The sequence below is a fragment of the Falco rusticolus genome, chromosome 8 (genome assembly GCF_015220075.1).
Source record: "Falco rusticolus isolate bFalRus1 chromosome 8, bFalRus1.pri, whole genome shotgun sequence".
NCBI classification, from domain to species: Eukaryota; Metazoa; Chordata; class Aves; order Falconiformes; family Falconidae; genus Falco; species Falco rusticolus.
The window spans coordinates 32499883-32510809 of record NC_051194.1 but is presented as its reverse complement, the minus strand read 5'-3'; positions in this window follow the sequence as shown (position 1 = coordinate 32510809).

Sequence of the window (10927 nt, the reverse complement as noted above, 5' to 3'; positions counted from 1 at the left end):
GTATACAAAGTGGAATTGATTGTGTATGGTTAATTATTGCCAGCAAGCAGAGGCCAGATATTAATTTGGCATGGTTGTGAAACAGAGGGCACGTGCAGGGGCTATGAGCTGGAGGCTGCAAAAATTGGTGCGGGGGGGGGGGGAGGGAGCTGCAATTGCTGTGTGAAGCCTGAGTTGGGCAAACAGCATCTTTGCTGGGTGAAGAAATAGTAGCTTGTGTTGTCCCTCGACTCTGCTGGCATTATCTGGAAATACTGGGGGTGATGTGCTGGGGACAGACCTGGCTGTATCCTCACAGAGCTGCAAGGGGGAAGCGTGCAGAGGGGAGCTGCTTGCGGGTAGCTTGCAGGCGGGACAAAGTACTGCCATGTCCCTCCCAGAGCATCCCAGGTGGGGAGGGTGGGCTGTGTGCCCTCAGTCCACCCCACAGCTGTGTAGGGGTGATGGTGGCTGCAAGGTGCTAGAAGTCGACAGGGGCCTCCAGCCATGCTGATCACCTGCTCCCTGCTGTCAGCTGCATGTCTTCTGCTGCTGATCCAGAAATGACAGTGGAATGCTTGGATTTTGGACCAGACTATAGGGTGAGATGTGGCTGAGTGTGGCTGGCTGTATGGCCATGCAGGACATTTCCAGCCTGAGCATCCTCCTGAGCACTCTGGCAGCACTGGCCATGGTGCCAGGGTGCTCAGGAGGATGCTTGGGTCTGGAAGTGTCCGTACAGGGCTTATGCATGCCCGGGGTACCCCAGATTCAGCTTCTGGCTGGGCCCCGTACCCCCCGGGGGTCTGGCAGCATCCCCTGGGGAAGCTGGTGGGAAAGCACAGTTAACACGGCGCTATCAGAAAACGGCTTCCTGCTGCTAATCAGCTGCTGGCAGGTTGTCGCTTTCGCAGCTGCCTGGCTTTTCGGAGAAAAATGTCATTTATCAGCCCTTCCCGGAGGAGACCTGGTAGAGATGCTCGGCGCTGGCGCTGCCGGGGCTCGGCTCCGCCTGTCGCGCAGGCGCCATCTAGTAGGAAAAGGAGAAAAAGACCAAAACCGAAAGAGGGGGGATGTTGAAACACAATTTCTTTCCGGGGGAAGGGTTTAACCCAACACAAAGCTGCTCTGGGGCAGGGCTCTAGTGCTGAGCCTGTGCTTTGCAGAATTTGCACTGCGTGGGAAAGGACGAGGCTTGGAGATGCCCCGAGCTGGAGCACGGCTTAGTCTGGGACGGGTCCTTATTGATTGGATCTAAAAATAGACTTTGACATAAAGGATCATTTCCAGGCAGCTTCCTGATAACATTGTCAGGGCTGGATTTGATTAATTAGCTCTGTGTGGTAGTTGCAGTATACTGGCTTGGGCTGCTACCTTCAGCTCCGGTGGGTGGCAGATGCTCCTGATCCCAGCACCGAGGTCATCCATTCAGCTGGAGGCTTTCCTTACAGCCAAAAACCTCTCTCTGCCATCCGTGCATGTATGTTTTCACATCATGAAGGCATCCGCTTTGCTCACATCACATGATTTTAGCGCAAATCCTACCCTGCTCTCGTCATCTTCTAACATATGTGTGGATTTTCAGTGTGATTTCCCAGCCCTAGGGGTTTGCCAGAGAAAACCTCCCCAGACCATCCCCTCCCAGGGCAAAATAAAAGGGACATATAATGTTACTTTGCTTTAAACACACAAACAAAATGTCATGATTTTATACCAATCCTATGATTTTTACACAGCTTGACTCACCCTTCCCAGTGTGGGGAGGTGATAATGCTGGGTGTCTGTTATCTGCCATGCATGAATTCCTGCTGGCAGGCGGTGTGTCCTCTGCCGAGGATACACAGATGCACATCCCCATGCAGCAGGTCCCTGCGATACATGTGTGACATGGTGAGTCCTGCTCAGGCATGTCTCCTTCTTGCCTTTCCCCTTTATTTTCCCAAAATTTCAAGAACCAGAGGCCAGGGATGCTGCAGGGTGAGGGGCATCGCCCACATCCTGGGGTCTGGTGGTTTCACCCTACCAGGGACTGCATAAGCGTCATTGCACTTTGCCCAGAGCAGAACCTTAATTCATCTCCACTTTCATAGATAAAAGCCTGAATTAATTAAAAAAGAGAATAGAAAACACTTTGATTTCCAGAACACCAGAAACTCCTAATTATCACAGCTCCCGCAAGTGCTGCTATAATTAAGGGGCTACTGCTTTTTCCGCTGCAGACCCAGTTTTTGCAGGGATTTCCAAATGGTGCCTAATTTTTTTGCTTTTGGTGAAGTACAGCTACTCAGGGCATGGATTCTGCCTCCAGGTGCATCTCTGTAAATCAGCCACACCACCACTGAAACAGTGTCTAATTCCCCCATGGATTTCTTATTAGAAATCCAGTGTCCCTAATGGCACCATGCTACAGACAATGTCTGCTCTCCAATTATACAAAATAATAAAATTGGAGGCCTTTATTCTTTGCCTTCTGGTCTTTCCATCTTTGAAATACACTTGGGGGCTGCTTCCAGCCTTTTATCATAACCAGAGAGACTAAGCATTTATTAGTATTTAAAAAAGACGGTGGAAACTGAATTTCTCACCTGATCACTGGCCCTCTGGTTCCTGTAACCCTTCCAGAAGCACTGAAAGCACTGTGATGGCACTGATGGTGAAATAGCTACACTTTGCTACAGCGTAAAAGCAGGAAAACACCTCTAATGCAATAACCGAGCAAATCCCGCAGGAGCATCTCCCCTGCAAATGCTGGGTCTGGTGGCTGCTGGGCAGGGCAGGGGGCTCCCAGTTGCCTTTGACACTTGTGTCAGAGAAGTGGCCAGATAAAGACGTAGTTGACGATATGCATCACCTCTTTATATGTTGAGGTTTATCTTTTGGCTGCTGCAGCTTTCCTGCTTTTATGTCTTTCCTAAGTGTTCTCTGAAGTCTGCCCACTGCCAACAGCTTTCTCAGTGGGTATGGGTGGCAGCTTCACCACCTCCAAGGTGATTCTTCTGCTCCCAGCTTCACAACTGTGGACAAAACTGTCCCCAGAATTATTCTTCTCGCTGACAGCTGCTTTCCCTCTCTGTTGAATGGCCCCAGTTTTCTCCAGGTCCCCCCATCCTGACCAGGTGTAGGGTCTGGCTGCAGAGACCTGCGTGGGACTTCAGAGCTGGTGCCTGGAGGGATGAGTTTGGACCTGATGTAGGGCAGTGGGCTGCGGTCATGTGTCTGGAGTACTGGGTGTTCTGGGGAAGGCTCTGTGAAAGGCATTCTTAAGAAAAAAAATCTTATGTATAGCTTGGAGCTACCCTGCGGCTCCATTGCAGGCATTGCAATGCACTGAATGTTGGAGTCTGACTTGGTCTGAACCCCCTCAGGTACTTGTAACCCATGTTTAACACCATGCCTTTCATGAAACACCATGCCTTTCATGAAACTCTTCCTTTTATCCCTCTAGAAAGGTGAAAGAAATAAAGGCTGTGTTTTGAAGGGACACTTCAAAAAGCAGAGGGATGCTCCTTTTCCTCCTGCCCCGTGCTGGCCGACACGGGTGCAAAGCCAGCCCCAGCCTTCCCCCCCCATGGCTCTGGGTTTCTCCCTGCCCACGGGGAGCACGAACACCCCGACATCATGCAGAGGCAGCCGGCTGGTGGAAAACATGTTCCCCACCCCAGCACACCCTTTTAGTAGCCGTTGCTTGTGTATGGGCAATGCAGATGTGCTTCAGGATCAGACCAAGCCACGGCTCTGCTCTTACCCGCTTGTCTCTGCTGGAAGATGGTTTTGTTAAGCAAAGCATCGCTGGCTTGCAAAAAAAAAAAGTGAAAGGAATACATACAAAATTTGTCTGTCTTAGATAGGCAGAGAAGCATAGGAAGTTAAGAAGATCACAGACAATTGAATTTAATTGAAAAAATAAGATTAAATAAAATAAGACTTGAATATGAAGAGCTAATTTGAATTAAAGAAACAAGCTGCTTACCTGAAGAAAGAAGCTAGAGGATGGAAATTATTTTATTTTGCATTTGGGTTCCAGCTCTGTTTATATCAGGAAGGCTTTAAAAAACACCCCCCCAACACCCACCCCCCAAAGTGGTTTTATGCTTGAAACTATAATTTTTTTGGAGACAGTCACAGTGCACAGGGAAACGGAGCTCTCACCTGATCTCATGGGCTTAGGAGAGATTTGCACTATGTATGGTATAATGAGAGAGCTTGATCCAAGGCTTACAGCTTCCCAGCATCATCTCAGGGTTGGTAGTGAGGTCTGCAGCTCCTCCCTTACAGGGAGGGGAGCAAAACCCAAACTGTGGGGTCAGTGACAAGCAGGCCCTTGCCTTGGGAATGACGGTGGGTGGGAATGTTTCCAGGACTGTAAAATCCCGATGCAAACAGCTCTGAGCAGAAGCCACGAGGGCAGGCAGCACTGGCGGCTCACGCACAGTGGTTGTGACCAGGCTCTGTTCCTGCATCAGCTTTTGAAAGCAAAATGGGTAAGAAAATAGTTTTAGGGAAAACTGTTAGTTTGTATTCACAACACAAACAGGAAAATTATATACAGACAAGTAGCGCAAATAGGAAAAGTAAGAGATTAATCTAAAGTATTTTTTGCAGTTAGAGGCATCTGTCTTCCAAGGGAGTTCTCCTGAAGGTGATGAAATAGTTTAGTGCATGCCCCCCATCCAGCCACCGGCACCCTCCTCCCCACCGAACAGTCCCACCGGCCTTGGTGTCGTGGTCAAGGCCGTGTCCCCCTGCTTCCCACGGGCATGCAGGACCCAGCCTCAGAGAGACAGGCCTGGCCAGGGACCCCATGCCATGCCACCGGCTGGCTATGGCACTGGGAGCAGCCATGCGCTAGGTGCTGTGGCCGAGGCAGCAAAGGTCACTTCCAAGTCACCCCACGGCACCCCTGGGCAGGGAGGGAGCCGGTGGGCGTGCAAGCTGGCACGGCAGGGCACAGAGCTCGGCCGTGCCCCGTGGCCCACGAGCCAAGGGGGCTCTCAGGACCTTGTGCTGGGGATGGTGAAGGGGAGGAGGGGGGCCCCAGGAGGGTGGCAGCTTTGTTGACCCTTTTCCAGATGGTAATTTCGACATTTTGTTGTCACTTGAAAATTTTGTAACAGGAATAAATGCAACGGCGGTGCTCATTTGTACTGAGTCTCACTGCCAGACTGGGGGCTGACCTAAACGTGCTTTTAATGCATATTTAATGTATACACCAGTAGCTTGTCACTGTCTTTTAACTGCTGCCCACCTGCACTTTGCACATGCAAGAGCCGACCACAGCGTATCTGTTGCCTGCCCCTACTCAGCCACCCTTGTGCTGAGCCATGTGCTTTGTCTCCAGCCTCCCTTGGTCTCCTCTGGTCCCTGCCCAACTGGCATCTGCTCCATCCCTCTCCCATCCCAAGAAAACTTGGACAGGGATGTATTTCCACCAGCACTCCATGCAAGAGCATGAGCATGGTGGTGCACCTCCTGCAAGCCGGTCTGGCAGCGCATCCCAGAGCGGGGTGATAACCTGCCCCGCACCCCAGAGATTATCATCCGCCCCAGTATTGTGTGAGGATCTTATTTCTGAGCAAAATCCAGCTGTGATTTCATTAAAGAGGCTCTTGCTCCTTGTACGCAATATTTAATTTAACATGAGTGTTGAGTGTGTTGAGTTCAGGGTGTTGATTAACCATGACTCTGAGATAGAGGGAAATTACTAATATGGGAAAGTGCAGTCAGTTATTTCATGGCAAGGAGTAATTGAGCTAACAGTTGACATATGGAGTTGTGTGGGCAAACTAATTAAATTTTACATCTTCCCAAGCATTTGTGAGTTTTATAAGCATTTGATTTATATATTAATTAAACCTCAGAGTGAAATAAAGAGGACATAACTATTTATACTGCAAATGTGTCCATCAAGAGGAAGGACTTTAATGTATTTTCAAGCAGATACCAAAGTAGCTCTGCAAGTCCCCAGCTCAGCTCAACAGTGGCAGAGCAGGCTGGGACCATGTCGCAGCCCACGAGGCTGGTCCTGCACTGGCAGAGGGTGCTGAGCACCCAGCTGTCACCACGTTGCTGGCCATTCCTTTGTCCCCTGTGGTACCTATTCCTCCTCTTCTCCACCAGGAACAAGCTCTGTGCTGCCCAGCTGGCTGGTATCTCCCTGGTGGGCTGCAGAGCCCCAGTTTCCCACTGATTTGGGTGCTTTACAAGTAGCTAGTGAGAAAGCTAATATGTGATTTAAATATTTATCCGACCCATTAGCAAGGTGCTAGAGGTGGTTACAGTGTGTCCTGGGATGACCTTGCTGAGGATTTCTGGAGTTATTTGCATGGTTTCACATCTAAAGGGAACTTGCGTTGTGTGTATTTCCCGCTGGACAGCAGGATGGTCAGAGCATTTAGGGTGGCCAGCGTTGTTTTCAGCCTGGTTGACTCTCTGATGGAAAGGGGTTCCTGAAGTTAGGGGATCAGTCCTGCTCCTCAGGGTTTGCACCCGGGATCTCGGGCTAGAGGCCATTTCTGCACCTGGGAGAAGATGGTATTTGGGTCCAGTGACAGCGAGATATGCTCAGCTGCCCAGCCCTGGCCCTGATTTTTCCTTTAGGCTGTTGGTGCACTCCCCACCACTAAGGCATCTCTCTGGAGCTCAGCACACAACTCGCAGGTCTGCTTGGGTGAGCCTGGAGCCTGCTGCTGGGCTGATGCTGGGGCACCCGTGGGAGGTGTGGGGCTGGCTGGGGATTTCTGGCTGTGCTGGGGTGAGTTGTGAGCCTTTTTGGAGCAGGAGCGCTGAGTTTTGTTCCAGGGCTGAGTGCTCGGGCTGCTCCTGCCCGGGGCAGCCTGGCTTACTGCTCCAGCAAGTGTCCCCACTGCTCTCCGGGGCTGTTCCAGCCGAGTCACCAAACTGCCCCTTACTGCCCTGTGCTGTTTATTCCCAGGGGTTATGATACCTGTAAACCCCTCTGATTCCAAAATAAATTTAAAAAGAGAGAAATGTTTGTACTCTGCTCTGCAGCGATGCCTCCCAGCAGCACAGGCGATGGGGCCGTGCCATAGCACTCGTGTCTGTTTCTGTATCCTGGCTCTGGTGTCCTGATGATGCTAAAAAATGAATCTACCCTTTACATTCCTTATTACTGATGGGTTATTTTTGCCTCTTTTGAATGAAGAAACAGAAGTTGTTTATGTCAACAGGATTCAGAAGACATTAGATTTTGGTAAGAAAGTGGAATTACAGCTAAAACATGAGTATTACAAGTCCCTTAAATTTAGAAAACTATTCATAACAGGTACACAGCTGATACTGAAATCTATCAACACTATGAAATAGATGTTAGCTATATTTTAAGAGTCATTCTGTGTGCCACCTCGCCATCCCACCTACCCTCCAGGGACTCCATCAGTCTTGTGGTGGCCAATGATTCCTGTTCACGGTGTCAGTGATTAATATCTTGACCTACTGGAGAGGAAGGATTACAAAAGCTTAGTGTTTGTGTGCACCGTAAGTTAGAGGTTGTGGGGGCAGGAGCTACTAGGACCAGGCTGGAATTAAAAGGGGAGGGAAAAGAGGGGCCAGTGCTCAGCGTCAACTGCTTTTAAGATTCAGTGCTTTGCAGAGCATCCTTCCCAGAACCATGGGGGAAGTGAGATGAATATGGCACATATGCTCTGTGTCATATGGCACAGGGGGAATCGTGGTGCCTCCTGCAATATTGCGTGTTGAACTTGTCCCTCAGCTCATCGTATACGCAAGCAATCTCTCAAATCCTGCAAAAGTGCAGTCCACTGCCAAATATCCCCCGTGGGCTCTGGAGAAGGATTCAGCATGTGAGAAGCAAACACCTACTGAAGCCCGTGCCCATCCACCTGGATGTGACTGAAAGGTATTCATCATGCAGGGACAATCTTATGGGAAATCAGAGCTACCTGGGAGCTAGCTATCTGGGCTCTGAAACTCAGCTTTTGCTTGCACATACATCCTTGTGTTTGGAGGAGACCAGGGGCTAATCTAGCACCAGTGATTAAGCATCCATAATTAAATGATTGACAGCATCTGTAGCAGGACTCAGGTTATTGACAATCCCTGGTAAACCTTGGGACAAGCACACTCTCAGTAATGATAACATCACCCGTGGTCAGACAGACAAGATCACTTTACCACATGGGATCTCAAGAACATTCAGCAGCAAACACACCAACACCTTTTCCCTCCAGTTCAGCCTGACTATTCGTACACCTGGGAACAGCTCACATCTCTCTACACAGCATTACATTTCATTGGCATTTTCGTTATAATGTTAGAGTACAGTGTGCCATCAATTTGTGCATTCCTCGTCTACAAATCAATGTAGTTAATACAATGTGCAGCATCTTGTGTTTGGTGGGCTCTTGCTGTTTTGCTAGCAGTGCCAATACATTAAACTTAGGAATGTAACCAGCACAATGAATGTTAATTTCATACAATAACGGGACCTGCAGATCTCTCTGCGTGGTATTAAAACAGAGTATTGGAATAGGGTGCTTTGGAAACAGCCGTGCACTGTGTGATGGAGAGGCAGAGCTGGCAGATCACCTTGAAGCAGATCTAATTTGATGCTGCTGGAGTATCAGAAATCATCCTAAACGGTCCTGTAGTCGATGGGGGCTTTTGCTTTATGTCACAGGTGGAATCACTAACAAACCTGAGGGACTACATAGATGAAGCAATGTAAAATCCAAGCAGCCTCTTTCCTCTGCTGCCAGATTTTGAATGGGCATATGCAAGGATGCTCTTGGATGTCCTCCGTAAGTGCTGTTTGTCCTGCCAGAGCAGGTACCCAGGCTGATGCTGCTGCCAGTCCGAGGACCAGGGCTCTGCAGGAGGTAGGGATGCCTGTCCTGGGACAGCTCCGCTCCTCAGCATCTCTCAGCTCCTAGAGGCATCGCTTGCCTTTCCCTGCAAGTCCCTCTGCCCCTAGCTGGTTTCAGGGAACTAGGGACTAGGAGAGATCAGTTGCTCCAAAATAACATATAAATAGGAAGTGAAAGGTCAAAGCTTTCTACAGAATCATTTTGCCCACAGTAGCAGAAAATGTAAGGGACAAAAGACTTGTGTGACGAAGCCAGTGATCAGCTCCAGGTAGCGCAGCCATGGCCTTGGGCAACCTTCTGGTTTCTGTTTCCTCTCCGGTTTTTGCAAACTGGCCTGTCAGACTTCACTTACCGAGAAGACCCATGTGCAATTTTAAAGATGCCGTTAGCTGCCCCCTATTCCTCCTCCATCCTAATCGGAATCTGTCATTGCACTCTATCAATGTGCCTTTCTGCCTGGTTCGTATATGAGCTCCAGATTGCTATTGATAGGCTGGATAGCCACAACAATCTTTAGGAAATTTGTGATCTGGTCCTGGCATATTTGACAGATAACACTCGAAATACAAATGTCAAAACACATTTAGTTTTTTTCCTTTTTCTAACTTACCCTGAAGAAAATGCAAACACTTTTTGACAGAATCAGTTCAGGAGCCTCCTCTAAGCCAGGCCCTGAGTGGTAGGAGATTCTGCCTCTTAAAGCCATATAGATCCATCACTGCTGTATAAAAAAATACTCTTTACCCTGAGGCAGAATTACTTAAGAAAATCCTGACATGATTAGACACCACTGTCTTCTGAGAAAAAAGTAAGTATACTATTAAAGGATAACGGAGATGCTGCTTAAACTGGCAGTATTTAAATGACTTGATATTGCAGTTCTGAAATGTCATTTTGGTATGAGAGCACAAGACTGGAATATTTTCTGGATACCGCTGTGCTGCTATGCTTTAGCCTGAATACGTTCTACCAGGGATGCTCGCAGGTGCTGCAGCTGCCCTTGGTCTGCTGCCATGGGGCCTGTTTAGGCTCTGGGTTGGTAACGTTCATAAACACAGGCTCGAACAATTGATAACAATTAGTATATAAACTGATAACAATTTATGCACGTGCTTTAGCAGGCCAGAAGTCCTTTTGCCTTAAATCAGTATAATGTTGTCAATTAAATAATTATCTCACTTGTAGTGCCTACGAGCCTGGCCCCACCATTCTGTTTGATGAAGCACAAATTAAAAACAAAGCTAGGGTCTGCCCCCAGAAGTGCATAAGGTGATGTGAATGGAATGGGTTATACACACTGGTCTGCACTAGTCAGCAATAAGTAATAGGCATATTTAATATTATTAAGTCAATAGATTTAAGCACAGCCTTAAAGCCAGAGCCCCATCAGGGCCTTAATTAAGAGTGTTACTGAACTGTAGGGCCTGCCAGCAACTGGTAAGTGAGAATTTTATATGTAAATATCACCAGGTTCAAGCTTAAATTAGAATATTTTTGAAGTCAATATAGTGCGTTAAATAATACTCCATGCATGTATATAATTATACATCAATCATGTAGAACCCTTCAGACTTCAACCTTTAACCACGCCGGGCAGAAAGGCTAAGCCTGTAGCACATGGATAACCACAGCCCTTGCTGGCTGGTGTAGTTTTTGGGGAGCAGTGTGAGTATTTTGCGTTGGATCAGATCTCGGATCCAACCAGCTTTGATAGCTCCTGGGAATACATGTGATTAGCCAGCCCAGCCACAATATGTCACCAGCACTCCACACAAGCAGCTCTGCCACTGCCAGGGAGCTGGGGCTCGGTGCCGGCAACCAGGGAAGGCATCACATCCCTCGGCCAGGAGAGGGGAAAAGAGGATGGAAGGACAGGGAAGAGTCTTGACAGGAATATGATAAGGGAGGAAACAGAGATTCCTGGAAAAATGATCACAGAGCTGGTGAGGTTAGCGACACGTCAGGTGGGAGCTGCCCTGCTTGCTCATGCTGCTGCATGGGTGTAAGGAGGGGAGCCATCCTGCCCTCGGGGTGCCCTGGCACCCCAGCACTGGGCTTGGCAGGCTGCAACTTAAAAGCACTCATTTCTTCATCTTTGCTTTCCA